Below are 19,483 nucleotides of genomic sequence, written 5' to 3'. Positions count from 1 at the left end.
TGTAAAATTTCTATCTAATATCAAATTCTACCACAGAATTAACCACCCTATTTAAATTTCTCTGAACCTATTCCAAAGAACAAAGTTGACCATGGCTGCTGCTTTGACATTCGTCTATGTGGCAGATATTTTTTGTATCACCTGTATTGTTGTGGGTTGTAATTATTTGTTCCCATGCCTACTTTTATTGTGTAATGCAGTGTAGTATAATTCAATATATCATGGTAAGATTGGAGACAGAGTGTGGACTTTGGAATCAGATGAACAGGGGGGAAAATTAGATCTCTGCTTTTTGTGAATTGTTTTTCTCATGGTGATTTACTTAATCTCTTTAAATCTCAGTTCTCTCATCTAAAAAATGGGGGTAATAACAACTAACTCACAGAGAAATTGCGAGGCTCACATAAGATGATGTATTCAGGTTTTCAGTAATGCCGGTTCCTCTCTCGGCTCCATCTTATTCCAACTACAGTATTTACAATCCTAGAGGATAGAAATAGTGTTTTGAGAAATAGTGTTTTGCTCCTGTCTATAGCCTCATTGCTTAATACTGTATCTGGCATAAACAGGTGTTCAATGAAAGTTTGCTGAATTAAACCAAGTGGCCTAAAATATTCATGTGGACTGATTGCATTATTCAAATTTGACTACAATTTGTTTCATGGACTCAGAAAAATTTATTCTTAGCATTATCTGTTGTTCCCTTTACCTTTATTTTACTATATGTATGGTTGAGGGAGTTTTGTGGACATTTCAGACTTGTGGTTAGCCAAGTCTGGAAATAATTTATTTTGGAAACAAATGTTTCTTCCAAAAATATGGATAAATGGAATTTGTTTTAACTTATCTGAGACAAAAATAAAATACTTACTCCAAAGTTTCTGTCCTTATATTTAAAAATCATTAACTATCATGTTTAATTAAATATGTGGGTATTTGAGAAAATATATGAAATAATATAGCAGTATGAGTATTGTTTTATTAATGTAGTCATCATATAGGAACTATATACTTGTTCCATTTATGTTTGCACATTTGAAAAGTTTCTAAAACAAGTCTTTTGAAATAATATTCACAAATCATGTAATTTTAACATTTTTTATTGTGGTACAATACATATAACATAAAATTTATCATGTTAACCATTTTTAAGCATACACTTCAGTGGCATTAATTACATTTACATTGTTTTGGAACCATCACCATTATCTATGTCTAGAACTCTTTTCATCTTTCAAACTGAAACTCTATACCCTTAAACAATAACTCTCCATTCCCTTCTCCCTGTAATCCTTAGTAACCTCTAATGTACTTTGTGCCCCTCTGAATTTGACCACTCTAGGTAGCTCATATGCGTGGAATCATGCTATATTTGTCCCTATGCGACTGGCTTATTTTCCTTAGCATGAAATCCTCAAGGTTGTTGAGCATGTCCTCAACATGCTTATCCATATTGTAGCATGTGTCCGAATCTTCTTCCTTGTAGGTCTGAATAATAAGATTCCATTGTATGTTTATACCACATTTTGTTTATTCATTTATTCATTAAAGGATACTTGGGATCCTTCCAACTTTTTGCTATTGTGAATAGTGTTGCTATGAACATGAATGGACAAATATTTCTCTGTGTCCCTGCTTTGACTTCTTTTGGTTACATACTGGGGATTGCAATTGCTAGATCTCTGTCTAATTTTGAACAACTTCCCTACTATTTCCCGTAGTAATTGCCCATTTTACATTCCCACCAGTAATGCACAAGGGTTCAGTTTATCCATGTCTTTACTAACACTCGTTATTATTATTTTCCCTTTGATAGTTAGCTATTCTAATCGGTGTGGCAGAGCTTGTATAATATTGATTATCTTCAGTGGGTCTTTACCCCCTGAAATAATGGTATTAGATGGTACAGCCTTTTAAGAAGTGATTAGTTCATGAGGGCTCTTCCCTTATGAATGGAATTAGTATCCTTATAAAGGAGGCCCCGGAAAGCTGCCTTGTGTCTTCCACTATGTGAGGATACAGCAAGAAGATACATTCTATGAAACAGAAGACAATGAATCTGTTAATGCCTTGTTCTTGGACTCCCCAGCCTCCAGAACTATAAGAAATAAATTTATGTTGTGTATATACCATTCAGTCTACAGTTTTGTTATAGCAACCTGAATGGACTAAGATATACTTCATATACCCTTGACAAGAGTCCCAACTATTTCAGATTATGCTTCCTTCCTACCTCCCTTCCTGCCTTCCCTCCTCCTTTCCTTCCTGATTAATCCAGTATCAAAAGCGATTAGGTGAGGCTGAGCAAGGCAGTCATCCATGTCTGGGGGTAGTGTGCAGAGCACTCCAGCATGGTTGTCAGTGCCTGAGTATGGCGAGGAGGCACCATGCTATGAGTGTGGTAGTGGGAGAGGCTCACTTGTCTTCTGGGCAGAATGGGATGGCATCTACATGGCATTGGACCAGAGTGCAATGTCCAAGGTCAAGAAGGTAAGGAGGATGCATGTCTGCATGAGTTGACAGTGGTGGTGGTGGTGATGAAAAATTGCACCCATTTAAAGGGATTGATCAAATAAGCAAATACGTTGAGCATAATTGGAGCCAGTTGCTCACCATCAGAGAAAGGAGTTACAAATTTGGAATGGGAGAAAAAGATCATGAATAATTTAAGATTGGATTGTAATTGATGGTGTCCATGTGAACTTATGCAGTATCTTGGGAACATGAACAGCCTAATAGCAATGGGCACACCCAGGGCCCTCATCATGGCTTGTAAATCCCTTTCAGCACTCTGCAGCTCTGTGGAGCAGTGACTGATTTCAAGGCAGGGACAGGAAAAGTATAAGATGAGCCTGGAATATTTTGTTGTACTAGGAAGTAAAGTATTCAAAGAATGTTATAGACATATCAAAATGTCACAGAAGCCAGCTTGAAAGGGCTCCACTGGTCAAGGCTGGGACAATCTGAGCAACAACAACAACACATTGTGACAGATTATAACCAATTGTTTAAAATAATCTATGCATCTGTACTGATACACGCAGATAAAAGAATAGGATATGGGGAGAAGAAAAGCTTTTTTATGGTAGATTGCCAATGAATAAATGTAGGAAAAAATGATGGAGTTAGAAAATAGCCACTTGATAAATAACATAGTGATAATTAATTCAACCAAGAAACACCCGTGGATGCTAAGACTAATGGGTAAAAGCTGGACGAAGAACTGGATAATTCGCAGACTCAGAATCCCTCCCCTAATACACTTTTTCCTCACAGGAGACACATAGAAACTTTATAATGGAGAAACCTGTCAGACAAGGTTAACAGCCCCAGTTACATAACATAGCAACATCATGTGTCACATGTCAAGAAGCAACCAGAAGAATCCAGCATTACTTTCATACTATTCTTGACAAAAATGCATAACTTGAAGGAGGAAGAAAGGTCTGGGAAACTTAAACTAAGGAACCTTCTGCAAATGAACTGGCCTGTAACCTTCCAAAGTGTCAAGGACTCAAAAGTCGAGGAAAAACTGAGGGACCATTCCAGATTAGGTGATCAAGCAGATACAGCAATGAAATATGCTTTATTTACCTGGGTGGATCTTCTGTTTGGAAAGAGTCTCTTTGGCTAACCTGAGTAGAGTCTGTAAATTATTATTATTATTACTATTTTGAGACAGAGTCTTGTTCTGTTGCCCAGGCTGGGAGTGCAATGGCTCAATCTTGCCTCACTGCAACCTCTGCCTCCTGGGTTCAAACGATTCTCCTGCCTCAGCCTCCTGAGTAGCTGGGATTACAGGCATCCACCATCATGCCTGGCTAATTTTTGTATTTTTAGTAGAGATGGGATTTCACCATGTTGGCCAGGCTGATCTTGAACTCCTGACCTCAGGTGATCCGCTGGCCTCGACTTCCCAAAGTGCTGGGGTTACAGGTGTGAACCACTGTGCCTGGCTGCTATTATTATTATTTTTTATTTTTGAGGTGGAGCTTTACTCCCATTGCCCAAGCTGGAATTCAGTGGCATAATCACAGCTCATTGCAGCCTTGACCTCCCAGGCTCAGGTGATCCTCTCACCTCAGCTTCCCAAGTAGCTGGACTACAAGTGTGTGCTTCCATGCCTGACTTATTTATTTATTTATTTATTTATTTTTCAGACAGTCTCGCTCTGTCACCCCAGCTGGAGTGCAGTGGTGGGATCTCAGCTTACTGAAACCTCCGCCTCCTGGGTTCAAGTGATTCTCCTGCCTCAGCCTCCCAAGTAGTTGGGATTACAGGTGCCCTCCACCATTCTTAGCTAATTGTTTGTATTTTTAGTAGAGGTGGGGTTTCACCATGTTGGCCAGGCTGGTCTCAAACTCCTAACCTCAGGTGATCCACCCGCCTCAGCCTCCCAAAGTGTTGGGATTATAGGCATGAGCCACTGCACCCAACCTATTTTTTTGTGTGTTAGGAGAGACCGGGTTTTACCACATTGCCCAGGCTGGTCTCAAATTCTTGGGCTCCAGCAATCTGCCTGCCTTGGAAACTGTGAATTATTAATAGATGGTCACAATGTAGCAATGTCAACTGCATGGTTGTAGTGTGGTTATGCAGCAGAAAGTCCTCGTTGGTAGGAATTACACACTAGTATATTCAGCAGTGGTGGAGCCTTATATTGGCTACTTACTCTTAAGTAGTTCAGGAAAAAGTGTTACTTCTACAATTCTTGCAACTTTTTAAAAATTAAAACTAGCTATGTAAAACTGTGAAAATGAAATGATGATAGCTTCATTGGAAAAGGAAGTCTCTAATGGAGACTAGTTTGAAGACAGTAGCGTTTAAAATGTAACTGCTCAGATGTTTTAAAAACGTTATTTGTATTCAAATATCACTATTCTCTTCCTTTATCATTTTTGAAAGATCAGTAACTAAGGAGAAAAACCATGATAAAACAAACCAAGAGCAATCTAAATAAAAATATAACCAAGACTATCAATAAGTCGTGTTGTTAACAAGTACCCTCTGCCAGGATGCAGTGAGAATGCTACTTCATCTCTGTAGTATTCTTCCCCTAAAACTCTATCTCCAGTCTAATCATCAGTAAACATCAGAAAATACAAAGTGAAGGACATTCTGCAAAATGCCTTACCAGAATGCTCTTTGGAAGCGTGAAGGACATGGAAGACGAAGACTGAGAAACTCACTGACGAGAGGAACCTAAGGAGGAAGGTCGCTAGATATGATTGTTACCCTGGCTTAGATCCTGGGATAGAAGGAGGACATTAGTAGAAGGATTGGTATAATTTGAATAAAGTCAGTAGTTTTGTTCATAGTATTGGATGAATGTTAAATACTTCGTTTTGATAAGTTTACTTTGGTTTTGTAAAACGTGAAGGTTAGGGGAGCTGGGTATTGGAATGATCTGTACTGTCTTTGCAACTCTTCTGTAAATCTAAAATTATTTCAGAATAAAAAGCTTAAAAGTATATATGCCCCAAAATGCACATATCCTCTCGAAAATGCGAATATACCAATGGGGTATATTCATGTCATGAATTAGCCAAATGTATGTGTTGGCTCTACTATTTTGAACCTACAATGACAAGAAAAGTGTACAGACTCAATTCATCACCAGAAATAACACAAGCTTAGGTTTGCCTTATCTCTTGGAAGCCAGATGATAATATAAACATTTCTGTGAAAGAAATATTTATAGGAGGCAGGAGGTAGGATCAGTAAAACTGATCTCAGTTGGTTTCCTATGTAGGGTTGAGTCCACCTACTCTGGAATTTGGCCTCCCATGTCCATTGTTCTCTATCCTTCCTTGGGATCTCTGCTTCATCCTGCTGCAGCCTCTCGCATTCAAACAAACAGGCCCAGTTACCCTGAGTGCTCATATTGTTTAGACTCATAGAACAAATAAGCCTCCTAAATGTATCTTTCGCTAATTAAGTTTTTGTCTCTCATAGCATAACCTTGAAGCATATTCCCATTCAGGAAAATCTTCTCTTAGGAACAAGAATGAGGAAAAACAAAGATGGTGAAGGTAATAGAAAATGTCATCTTGCCATGAGTCTGAATTTCCTTCTTAGGTAGGTGTTGGCCCAGTATGAAAAGGAAATACTGTGAATAGAGAGAAATTAGAATTAGAATTTTATATTTGATCATAAAAACACTACCATTAGCAATGTATACCCTAAATCAAAAAACGCAAACAGAACAGCAAAACAAAAAGCCTCAAAGAAACAAATAAACAAACAAAAACCAAAATAACAATAAAATAACTCTGGAAAGCTAATGCCTAGGAAGCCAGACAAGAAGTCGGGAAGGATGGAGATTTGTATGGCTAGCGCTAGGGTATACTCAGTGAAACTGGCTCACACACACTGCTGGAGGCAGGGTAAAATCATTCAATGGTTTTGGAAAGCAACTTGAAAATGTGTACCAAAACTCATTACTGTGTTTGAACCTTTTACCTCAAGCATTCCACATCTGTGAGAGTAATCTAATTAAATACTAATTCAAAATATGGTAAAATACATCCATTGCTGTATCATTTATAATTGTGAAAAAATGGAGTTAACTTGGATGTTCAATAAAAAGTGAACAACTAGATAAACCCAATAGCATATTATGAAAGTATGAAAGATAATAATTGCAAAGCTGAAAACTCTTAGAAACATAGAAAGGTACACTCGCAGACTGCATTGTCCAGGATGGTGGCTACTGGGTACCCTGTGGCTTTGAGCACTGGAAATAGGTCTTGTCCAAATCGAGGTATGCTGTGAAAGCAAAAGACGTTGGACACTGGATTTCAAAGACTTGGTAAAATTGTTAAATATTTCATTAACAATTTTTTGTTATGGCATGTTGAAATGATAACATTTTAGATATATCGTGTTAAATAAAATATAGTAGCAAAATTAATTTCAATCATTTCTTTAAAAATTTGAACTTGCATATTTGGCTTGCATTATATTTCCATTGAAGAGTGCTTGTCTGGACTATGAGCCCTTTGAAGACAGGGTTAACTCTTGGTCCATGACTCCCAGTTTGTTCTCATCAATTGTTTTGTTAACCACCTGATAAATGAATAATTATAACATTGATTTTAAAATGTATGCAATTACATGTGCAGTAAGCTTACACCTATGTAAAATAGTCATAAAAGACAGAAGGTGATCTACAAAATTGAAGGTGCTGGTTGTCTTAGGATGGTGTGATTATGGGTCACTTTACTATTTTTCAAACTTTCTGTGGAATAATTTTCTTTTCATAATGTAAGGGATATATTTTTTAAAGAATGAAGCCAGGACTTGTGAGGGTTTTTGTTTGCTTGTTTATTTGTTTGTTTTGGGGGCAGAAGGATACACGTATGAACCATCTTCAAAGACTCCTGACCATGGCTGATTCCAGTGGTCTCTCTAATGTGGGGGAGGACATACCTCATAGAGGGCTCGGGGGGGTGATTCTTGAGTGTTGTAGCACACCATGGCTAACAGCAGCCTGCTCTTGGTGCTGGGCAGAAATCTCTTTGGCCCAGAGCAAGCAATGAAGATTTTATATTCTTCATCTTCTGCAAGGAACTACAGTTGTTTCTCAAGGTCAGGTCAGAAAGCATCCTGAGGATGAGGAATAACAGTCCTCAAAGGGCTTTCCATCTTGGCAACGGTTCATAACCATATAAAGCTGATAACAAAATAATTCCAAAATAAATAAACAGTGGGTGCCTAAGTGCCCTCAGAGATCAGTAAATCTGAGCATATGTAAGCTGCCAGTGTGAGAAGCAGATAAAACCTCCTTCTAACATCCTGATGCATTAAAGCAGATGGAAACACCATATCAGGGTGCCTAGAGAAACAAAACAAGACAAAAACTTTCTTTGCCTAGAAAAGCAAAGTAGCTCTTAAACCAAGGCAGAGTGAAATTCCTGACCATTTAACAAATTCTAGACTGTGACAAATTTAATTGATTCAACAGAGATTTATTGACCCCTATTTGTGTTCTAGGTATGGTTTTCAAGGCTGAAGATACAGCAGTAAACAATGCTTGCAAAATTCCATGCCTTCCCATTATTTATGTTCTTATGGGATAAATCAAGGCAATAAACAAATGTGTAATTTAATGTATAGCATATAAGATGACTATAAATACCAAGGAAAAAATAAAGCAGAGAATGAGGGTGCAGGACAGCTGTGGAGGAGTAAGCTGCAATTTTAGAGTGGGTGGCCAGGAAAGGCTTCTGAGGAGGTGGTATTTCAGTGAAGAAAACTTGAAGGAGGTGAGGAAGTAAAACACGTAGATTTTGGATAGAAAAACATTTCAAGAAAGGAAACAGCAATTATAAGAGCCTTGAAGTAGGAGCTTGCCTGGCATGTTTGAAGAACAACAAAAAAACAGTGAAACTTAAGGGAAAGAGGTCGGGTGCAGTGGCTCATGCCAGTAATCCCCAGCACTTTGGGAGGCCAAAGTGGGTAGATCACCTTAGCTCAGGAGCTCAAGGTCAGCCTGGGCAACCTGCTGAAACCCCTGTCTCTACAAAAAAACAACAACAAAAATTAGCCAGGTGTGATGGTATGCACTTGTAGTCTCAGCTACTGGGGAGGCTGAGGTGGGAGGATCAGTTGAGCTCAGGAGTTATAGGTTGCAGTGAGCTGATGTCGCACCACCTCACTCTAGCATGGGCAATGGAGTGAGGCCCTGTCAAGGATGGACGGACGGATGGACGGAAGGAAGGAAGGAAGGAAGGAGAAAAAGAGACAAAGAAAGAAAAAAAAAAAGAAAAGAAAAGGAAAGAAAAAAGAAAAAGAAAAAAGAAAAGAAGAAAGAAAAGGCTGGGCACAGGGGCTCATCACTTTGGGAGGCCAGGGCGGACGGATTGCCTGAGCTCAGGAGTTCGTGACCAGCCTGGGCAACACAGTGAAACCCTGTCTCTACTAAAATACAAAAAATTAGCTAGGTGTGGTGGCATGTGCCTGTGGACCCAGCTACTTGGGAGGCTGAGGCAGGAGAATTGCTTGAATTGGGGAGGCGAAGGTTGCAGTGAGCCGAGATCGCGCCCCCGCACTCCTGCCTGGGCGACGGATAGGCAAAGGGGAAGTCAGACTTGGGGAGCCTGATTGTGCAGAGTATTTTAGGGGATTACCAGGACTTTTGACTTTTACTGAGTGAAATGGGAGGATTGCAGGATTTTGAGCATGAAAATGAGATGATTAACCTACACTTTAAGCATCTGAGTTCAGAATAGTTAAACCTGAAAACCAGTTTGGAAGTTTTTGCAATAAAAAAGTTATGAAGATCTAATGGCAAATGTAATCAGTGATTTAGGTTCTGGATATGACTCAATGGTAGATCTGATTGTTTTTTTTTGACTTGCTGGATATAGGGTATGAACAAAGTAGAGGAATTGGTGATGATGCCAGACATTTTCACCCAACTTATTGGGAGGATGGATTTTTACCATTTACTGGTCATACAAAGTGCTGGTGAGGATGTGGAGGAACTGGAACTCACACGCTTCTCACGGGAATGTAAAATGGCACAACCAGTATGAAAACCACTTTGGTAATTTCTTCTACATTTAAAACATATGTTTACTATATGACCAATCATTTCATGCCTAAATATTTACCAAAGTGAAATGAAAACTTATGTTCATACAAAAACCTGCACATTAACATTTATAGCTGCATTACATTTAATCACAAAAACTTGGAAACAGCCCAAAAGTCCCTCTCCCCAGGGATGAATTAACAAACTGTATTACATCAACACATTGAAATACTGTTAAACAATAAAAAGGAGCAAATTGCTGATTAACATAAAAACATGGATGGTCAGTGAAAGAAGCCAGTTTCAAGAAGGCTGCATGCTATATAATTCCATTTATATGATATTCTGAAGAAGGCAAGACCATAGAGGTAGAACACAAACCAGTCGTTGCCAGAGATGGTGGTGAGAGGGGGAAATTTGACTACAAAGGGGTGAAGGGGAATATATTATGGGTGATGGAAGCATTCTATAGCTTGATCGTGGTGATGGTTACAAATCTGTGTGCACTTGTCAAAACTTGCAGACGTGTACAACAAAAAGGGCAACTTATATAGTATATAAATTATGGCTTCATTTAAAAATGGTAAAAAACGGAGGTAAAATTATGAGGGATATTTTAGGTGAGAGAAATAATATCAAGGTGGAGTGTGGATGGGAAAAAAGTGGTAGAATGGGAAAAATTAATGTTGCAAGAGGAAGGAGAGGGGATTGAGCAATGACCTGGAACAGATTAGAAAGGATAGGAGCTCATAAACAGCTGGAGGGGTTGGCCTCTGTGGGGACTTGCAAGGGGTAGTTCACCCAGTATAGTGAGACAGAAGGCAGTGGGTATGGGTAGAGAGGATAAAGGCAGGGGTACAATTTTTTAGTAGATGTGATAGTGCTGGGAGCTTTCCAGTGTTTTCCTTGAAATTAGATTTTTGTAGTGAAGTAGAAAGTGAGCACATCAGCTGAGACTGATGATATAAAAGAAGTGTTGGATGTTTGAAGAGACAGGAGAAGATATGAAGTGATTGTTTAGGACAGGGGTCCCCAGCCCCCAGGCCATGGGCTGGTACCTGTCTGTGGTCTGTTAGGAACTGGGCAGCACGCAAAGATTCACCTGTGTTTACAGCCACTCCCCATCATGCGCATTACCGCCTGAGCTCTGCCTCCTGTCGGATCAGTGGCGGCATTAGATCTCACAGGAGCACAAACCCTATTGCGAACTGTGCATGTGAGGGATCTAGGTTGTGGGCTCCTTATGAGAATCTAATGCCTGATGATCTGAGGTGGAGCTGAGGTGGTGATGCTAGCTCTGGGGAGCAACTGCAAATACAGATTAACATTAGCAGAGACATTTGACTGCACAGAGACCATAATATTAAATCAGTTGCCTGCAGACTCATATCAAAACCCTATCAGTGAGTGGCAAGTGACAATGAAGCTGCATCTGGTGGCAGGCTGTAGAGTGGCAAGTGAGTCTGTGTACTTCAATTGTACAGCTGCATCTGGTGGCCTTAAAAGTATGTTTGAGGCAACTTCAAATCTCCGTATGTTCTGAATTAAAGTCCAGGTGGAATATCCTGACATTGCCACAAAAGCTCTGAAAAGCCTGCTTCCATTTCCAGCATCCTATCTTTGTGCAGCAGGGCATTCTGCAGTGACAGCAACCAAAACAGGGTTATAGAGTAAATTGAACATAAGCAACACCCTTTGGGCGTCACTGTCTCCCATCACCCCCAGAAGGAACTTCCGGTTGCGGGAAAACAAGCTCAGGGCTCCCACTGATGATTCTACGTGATGGTGAGTTGTATAATTCTTTCACTATACATTACAATGTAATAATAATAGAAATAAAGTTCACAATAAATGTAATGTGCTTGAATCATCCTGAAACCGTGCCCCTCCCTGGTTTGTGGAAAAATTGCCTCCCACAAAACTAGTCCTTGGTGCCAAAAAGGCTGGGGACCACTGGTTTAGGAGAGAGAGGAATGAATAACTAGGAAAGCACAGTGGGCTTGCCGGGGACGTTGAGGACCACCTTGAAGTTCATCATGAATTTATAGCAACATTAGAACTGTGGTTGTGTGTTCTCTTCCAGCTATGGGGATGGAGTAGGCAAAGAGTTGGATTTAGCCAGGGTTGGGATTTAGCCAAATGAATATGTTGATAATTGATGCAATTAATAAAAAGTAAGCCTCTGTCCAATTTTAGGTTAAGGCAAAGCAGGAGGTGGTGGCAGTGTGACTTCCCCCCACCCCAGATCGATCTTTCTTTCTTTCTTTCTTTCTTTCTTTCTTTCTTTCTTTCTTTCTTTCTTTCTTTCTTTCTTTCTTTCTTTCTTTCTTTCTTTCTTTCTTTCTCTCTCTTTCTTTCCTCCTTCCTTCCTTCCTTCCTTCCTTCCTTCCTTCCTTCCTTCCTTCCTTTCTTTCTTTCTTTCTTTCTTTTCTTTCTTTCTTTCTTTCTTTCTCTCTCTTTCTTTCTCTCTTTCTCTTTCTTTCTTTCTTTTTCTTTTCCTTCCTTCCTTTCTTCCTTCCTTTCTTCCTTCCTTTCTTCCTTCCTTTCTTCCCTCCCTCCCTCCCTCCCTCCCTCCTTCCTTCCTTCCTTCCTTCCTTCCTTCCTTCCTTCCTTCCTTCCTTCCTTCCTTCTCTCTCTCTTTCTCTCTTTCTCTCTCTCTCTTTCTCTCTCTCTCTCTTTCTTTTCTTTTCTTTTCTTTTCTTTTCTTTTCTTTTCTTTTCTTTCTTTCTTTCTTTCTTTCTTTCTTTCTTTCTTTCTTTCTTTCTTTCTTTCTTTCTTTCTTTCTTTCTTTTTCTTTCTTTCTTTTCTTTCTTTTCTTTCTTTCTTTTTCTTTCTTTTCATTTGAAGTCTCAATGTCTATTCAGAAAAAGCCCTGGGCAAACTTGAGACATTAAGCAGATTTCTCAGCATTCTCTTTGTGCCAAGTTCACCCACACACAGGGGTGTGCTGCAGCCTGCCCATTCTTGATTATGGTATCTGATTGCTAAATTGTCAGGAATTTTGCAAGCCAGTTGTTAAGGACAGTTTAAATTTGGTCATGGTAGAAGTATTTACACCATGGAAATCAGTAAATCCTACAAATCTTCAGGGAGTCAGTTGTTAACCATTTACCACACACACTCCTGCCTTTCAGGCCCATCTATCTTAATTTACTGGCCTTCAAGGTTATTGTTTCATCACCTGTGCTGGCTTGGCATCCACAGGTAGAAACTGCTATTTGAGGAATGTCCTCGATGTGGACATTCACTGGTCTCAAATATCTTTCAGTCCCTACTTGCTCATTCTACCTGGCTGAGCTCATTAATTTATACTATTGTGCTGAAGGTAGAGGAGGCTAGAGGTGTCTCTCAAGTAATTTGTAACCTTTAAATAAGGACTTTCTGGAGACTTCACCAGTTTGACTTTCAGCATTGGTAAAGCATAAAGAGGTAGGCAGACACAGAGTCAGACTAGTAGGGAAGAAGGCTGGGACTGAAGGAATCTTTTACTCTGTATCAAAACTCTTTCTCTACTAATCTGATTCTTGCAACACCGGACTGCTTTGCACACTGATCAAATCCGCTAAAAGAAATTGCTCCATTTCCACTCACTTCCTCTGTGCTCTTTGTTTTTTCTGCTCATTTATCATCAATCACAGGTCAAGCAAATGTTGGTTTGATGGGTCGTGACCACATTCAGGGAGCTAGCGAAAGGCCTGTGGTGGTCCTAATAGTTTGAATTACACAGGTGCTGTGTGGCTCCGCGACAGGATGTATCATAGGAGCCTCACACTGATCTTGTGCAAAACTCCTCTCTTGATTCTCCCATTCATATCTACTTCTCCTTTGGTAGCCCACACCTTAGGGAATGGCTCCCCTAACATTCTGGGTGCTCATACCATAAACTGGAGCCATTCTTGATTTCACTTCTCCTCTGCCTATTACCTTCAGTGGCTACTGGCGTTCTAGCTCCCAAACTGTGAAGTGAACTGTGTCCACTCTCTCCATCTCTATGGTCATCATCTTAACTGAAGTCATGGTTGTCTTTCTCCTGAATTGCTGGCTAAGCCTTCTAATTGTTTTCCTGTCATTCCTTTATATGCTCTTCTGTTATCTAATTCAAACAGCAAAGAGTATATTTTAGGAAGCATGTAAGTTTTGTCCGTGCCGTACATTTAAACTCTACTTATTGCATTTCAAGTGGTCCCTTTGGGACTGCCCAGCCACCTCTCAAGCCACTGTAGTCTCACTGAAGATGCATCATCCCTGATGACTTTCTTTTGTTTCCTCTTAATGCCAATCTCTTTCCCGAATCAACCTTCACAGTTGATCTCTCTACCAGGGACGCTTTTCCCCATCCTCTTCATCTGCCAAATTCTCCTCTCCTTTCAAGTTTAAATTTACATGTTAATTTCCTCAGGGAAGTTTTCCTTGACCCCAGAGACTTAATTTAAACTATTAACTAGTTTCTCAGGACTCTATAATCCTCCTTCAAAACATTTATTTAAATTGTAATTATATATTTATTATTTTAAGGTCTTTTGACAATGGCATCTACCTTTATATTTCTGCCCATTCTAATTATTCTTTTTTTCTCTTCTGTAATCTTAATAAAAGTAAGGACCTTGTCTTTCTTGTTTATCACTTATATCCCCAGCGCTTTGCATGGTGCATGACATCGAGTAGGAGATCAATTAATTGAATAAATGAATGAAGTACAAAGACATAAAGAGAAGAGACATTCTGTTGAATCCATGGGGGAAACAGTACACCAGTTAAAAAGCACTGGTATAATTAGAAAATAAAAGCAGCGTATAATAGGCCCTTAAATGTGTGCTGGATAGGAATTTAGAAATCAGCCCATTATTTTCAAAGGAGGAAACTGAGCCAAGATTGCTTGTGACTTATTCTGCTGTCACACAACGAATAGGTAACAGAATAATAGGCAGCCCGAGATATCCTGATTACAAGCCTTGTCCTCTTTTCAGCACACAATCCAGCTTCTGTAGCACCTGAGAATGCTAAATGAGAATGTAACTGGATTTTGTATGAAGTCCTTCATTTCCACAGGAATATGGAGTGGGGCATCCTGAAGTAGACCCTATGTCAATTTAGCTAGGTGTTCTGGAAGCTCTAGTAGTATCTGATGCAATTTCAAAGGTGAGTTCTATGTGAATCCTCTTCCACTAATGGTTTTTCCTCACACATTTTCCATCACTTAATATTTGCTGCTGGGCTGCTATTTACATCAGTGGCTTTTAAAATACGTATTATCTGTTAGGTGAATATGTTCTTCCTTTAATTGTTCTTAATTTGCACTGCTCAGGAAACAAAGGCTTAGAGAGGCAGTCTAGGAGTGTGGAAGGAGCATAGGTGTTGGATCCTGAGTTTGAATCCTGGCTCTGCCCTCCAAACATCAGCTCTTTCATCTCTAAATTGCAGGGACATTTGTGCCTACCTCCTAACTCAATTGTTGTAAGGTAAAATAAATTAATGTAGGTAAAAAGCCTGACACATAGAAGCATAATCAATTAATATTAGTTCTATTTCCAGCCTAGTATTCTAGATTTGGGACACGAATTATTTTACTAATGTGTCTGATATTATTCTAGATTTTGATCACAAATCTTTGAGTTCAGCCTTTTCAAATGGCAGGGTCCCAATCTCTTTAGTTTCTGTCTTGACAATGGCATCTGCCTTTATATTTCTGACCATTATAGTTGTTCTTTTTTTGATATTATCTATGATTGATGCACCCTTATAATATCTTACTCAGTATTCCAGGAGCAGGCCACTAAAGTTTAATAGGAGGTAGGTTAAAGTTTTCAGTGTCATCGTGGATGATTAATTACTGTAAATATCAAGAAGGGAAATTTCATAAAATTGATGAACTAGGGCTTCATCCATTTATTTCTTAAGTTTTTATTCATCATCTATCTGGTACATAAATTAGGGCTGCCAGATTAGCAAATAAAAATACAGATGCCCAGTTAACTGAATGCCTTGTATTTTGACAACTCTAACATAGTTTTCATAGGGCTGCTCTCTGTGGCGCAGTTGCTCACGCCTGTAATCCCAGCACTTTGGGAGGCCGAGGCAGGCAGATCACAAGGTCAGGAGATTGAGACCACCCTGACCAACATGGTGAAACCCCGTTTCTACTAAAAACACAAAAATTAGCTAGGCATGGTGGCGCGCGCACCTGTAGCCCTAGCTACTTGGGAGGATGAGATGGGAGAATAACTTGAACCCAGAAGGCAGAGGTTGCAGTGAGCTAAGATCGTGCCACTGCGCTCCAGCCTGGCGACAGAGCGAGTCTCTGCCTCAAAAAATAAAATAAAATAAAATAAAATAATAATGATAAAAAAATAAGACGTGGTCTATAACTCAAGGGAATTTTTATGCAAGGTGAGAAAATCAGCATAAAGTTAGAGATAGGTGGTAGAAAATGCATGGAAAGGGAGGGTTATATGTCGATGGCATGTTAGTTTCCCATGGCTGCTATAAAAAATACCACAAATTGAGTGACAACACAGCAGAAACCTATTCTCTCACAGGTCCAGAGGTTAGAAGTCTAAAATCAAGGTGTGGGCAGGGTTGATTTTTTTCTGAGGTTTTTGAGAGAGAATCTGTACCATACCTCTCTATTAGTTTCTGTCAATGGCCAGCAATCCTTGCCTTGTGGATGCACCACTCTAATTTCAGCCTCTGCCTTCACATGGCATTCTTTCTTCATATCTCTTCTCTCTCTACAAAGCCAGCAGTCAAATTGAAGTAGGGCCTACTCTAATGACTTCATCTTAACTTGATTACATCTGTAAAACCTGTTTCCAAATATAGTCACATTAGACAGTCCCAGGAGTTAGGACTTTAACATATCTTTCTGGAGGATGCAAGTCAATCTATAACAGATGGTATTGGTATTGAATATCATAGAGCTCAGAGATGGGACAATTTGTTATGAGGTGGAATGATTAAAAAGGCCAGAAGCAGTGTCAAGAATGAACAGAGCTGGACTTCAAAGCATGGGTAGACATTGTTGGAGAGGAGGGGAAGGGCTTGAAATAGATGATGAACAAGGGACTAGGGGAGAAACTCATCTTCCGGGGATGAAGATACTTGCTGAAATTTACTAAGATCAATAATAAGCATGCTGAAAACTCTGAGAAAAGCAATAATAATCAAACTTCCTTAGCTCAGAAAAGCAACAGTGCCATTTTAAGGCAGATTTTATTGGTGTCTAAGATTCCTCTCTAAAGTTCAGGTTGCTCAGTGTTAATTTGGTTTTGGCACCAGCCCCAGAGATACTAAAGGAACATGCCTGGGAAATTATTACCAGCAATGTCTGGATTCCTGATGCACCGAGCCTGTTACACTAGAACCCAACTCAGGGGTTATATTTAAAATCAAACATTTGTATAAAATAAAGTGTAAATTGTAAGCAATCAGTACAGTTAGAATGTTATCATTATTTTGAGACAGGGCCTTGAATCAAACATTTATGTAAAATAAAGCATAAGTTGCAAGCAATTATTACAGTTAAAATGTTATTATTATTTTTTATTTTTTGAGACACAGTCTTGTTCTGTCCACCTAGGGTGAACTGCAGTGGTACAACCATAGCTCACTGCAGTCTTGACCTCCTGAGCCCAAGTGGTCCTCCCACCTCAGCCCCCTGAGTAGCTGGGACTACAGGCCTGGCTAAGTTTTGAAATTTTTGTAGAGGCTGGGTTTCTCTATGTTGCCCAGGCTGGTCTCAAACTCCTGGGCTCAAGTGGTCCTCCCAGCTCAGCCTCCCAAATTGTTGAGATTACAGGCGTGAGCCACCACATCCAGCCAGAATGTTATTTTATAGGGATTGATTAAGCTTTCCAACTTTTTAGGATGTGTCCATTTCATAAAACTTCCAAGCTTTGTTTATTGTGTGAGAAGCCAGTGCAGAAGGCATGTTAAGCTGGATCTATAACGTTGTGAGTGTGTACCATGCTACAGAACACCATAGTCTATACCATATTTTCATATGGATGAACAATTTCCCTTCCCTCCTTGTTAAAGGAACCAAGTGAAATTCAATTTAAATAGCAATTCATAGAAGAAAAAGCCTAAAAGTAAAGGTACGAGTCACGAGGACCACAGTGTTTTGTGTTCCGTTGCTGAATATGAATATAATTTCTTGCATTTTCATCATTATTAATCAATTAAATAAACTTTATGTGAAGTTCATTTTATGTTAGTTTACCTTAGAATTGAGTACATTACTGAATTGCTACAAGGCTATAGTTTTCTTCTAGTTGATGTTTCAAAAAATTATTTGGGTCAGGTGCAGTGACTCACACCTGTAATCCTAGCCCTTTGGGCATCTGAGGTGGGCAGATTGCTTGAGCCCAGGAGTTCGAGATCAATCTGGGTAACATGGTGAAACCCCATCTCTACAAAAAATACAAAAATTAGCTGAGCATGGTGGTGTGAACCTGTAATCCTAGCTATTCGGGAAGCTGAGGTGGGAAGATCCCTTGAACCCAGGAGGTCAAGGCTGCAGTGAGCTGTGATCACGCCACTGTACTCTAGCCTGGGCAACAGAGCAAGACCCTGTCTCAAACAAAAACAAAAAGAAAAATCATTTGAAAAGGAAGAGAAAATCTAACAGTTGGGATGAGCTCTTGCTGATTTACCATCTAGTTACCCTGTTCTCTGGGTGTTGCCCACTTGTAATCACCAAACAAGGAAGCTGGGCAAGTACAGGGAAGCATCGTGCAGGGAAGCTCTCACTTCATTGCCACTTACAGCTCTGTGACATTTGCTGCCAGCAAAGATTTGGGTTTGTCAGGCTAATATCCACCGACCTATTTATTTCTTCCTAGTTACCTTCAGATTCAGATAAAGGGCCACAAGGCTGGGGTCTGGGGGACTAAAAAGGTCAGATTTACTCAGTGAGAAAACAAAGACTTGCCTGCTTTCTACTCAATATGCCTCTTCTTAGACAATAAGTTTTTATTAAAGTGGTGAACATTAATATTTTAATCAATTACATCGTTGAGAATTATGTATAGCATAGGGTAAATGTGAATCAGTCAATCAAGCAATCACAATTGCAAAGGAACCTAGGGCTGGTTACATACCTTGTTTGTAATCTGCAACTGAGACCCGAAAAGCTTCTGCTGCCTTGGTTCTCTCCGGGCATTAGTAAATCCGACTCAGTCGGACTCGCGGAGTTCTGGGACTCCCTTTGCACTGTAACCATTGGCAAAGTTCCTGGAGTCTTTTTTTTCTGCCAGATGCCTTTATGTAAACCATCTTCCTTTTGGAAAGAATGATTTTCCTGCTCACTGCTTATGTGAAAAGTGTTATTTGTCTTTCTAACTCTTGAGGACATCTTCAAGGTTCCTTTCTTAGCCGCAACCTTACTAGCTCATGTGAAGATGTCACATCCCCAGGTTATTTGTGATAGATATGCACTTAGCTGGCCTTCTTATCTGCACAAAAAGAAACAGCTGCTCAGGATTGAAAAATAATTCTCTTTTCCCTACAGGACTGAAAAAAACTTGTTTATTTTAGAACGTCTTAAAAACATGTAAAGGAGAAGGGGAAAATGACCCAGAGTACCGTTACCTGAAGGCAATTATTATGAGTATTTTAGTTTATATCCTTCTAATCTGATTGTTTTCTGTATATTTTATTTTATAAAATAGTTGCACTTGCATTCTTTCTAAAATGGTGTGTGTGTGTGTGTGTGCACGCACATGCGCGTGTATTGGCTGTTTGTTTTTACTTAGTGCTATTCATCAGAAGTGATATAGCAAAATGGTCATGAGTGTATAAATGTGAAGGCAGTGTGTGGGTTCAAATCCTGAGTTCCCCATCTTTGCAAACTTGGGAATGTGATTCAGTTTCTTTAAATCTCTTTTCTGTCCCCAAATATGAGTATAACAATTATATGCACTTCAGCGAGCTGTTAGAAAAATCCAA

The 19,483-nt window shown here is 39.6% G+C and overlaps 1 long non-coding RNA gene across 1 annotated transcript; it reads right to left on the bottom strand.

The window, feature by feature from the left end:
- Positions 1–1,069: 1,069 nt before the first annotated feature.
- LOC144340753 (uncharacterized) lies at positions 1,070–18,731 on the bottom strand. The gene is made up of 4 exons (XR_013417067.1): positions 18,637–18,731; positions 7,432–7,608; positions 5,135–6,109; positions 1,070–2,036 (listed from the first exon to the last, which is right to left on the bottom strand). It is a non-coding gene; the product is annotated as an uncharacterized LOC144340753 (long non-coding RNA).
- Between the last annotated feature and the right edge of the window lie 752 nt (positions 18,732–19,483).

The sequence above is a fragment of the Macaca mulatta genome, chromosome 4 (assembly GCF_049350105.2).
Source record: "Macaca mulatta isolate MMU2019108-1 chromosome 4, T2T-MMU8v2.0, whole genome shotgun sequence".
NCBI classification, from domain to species: domain Eukaryota; kingdom Metazoa; phylum Chordata; class Mammalia; order Primates; family Cercopithecidae; genus Macaca; species Macaca mulatta.
This window is presented reverse-complemented; position numbering and strand designations above follow the sequence as displayed.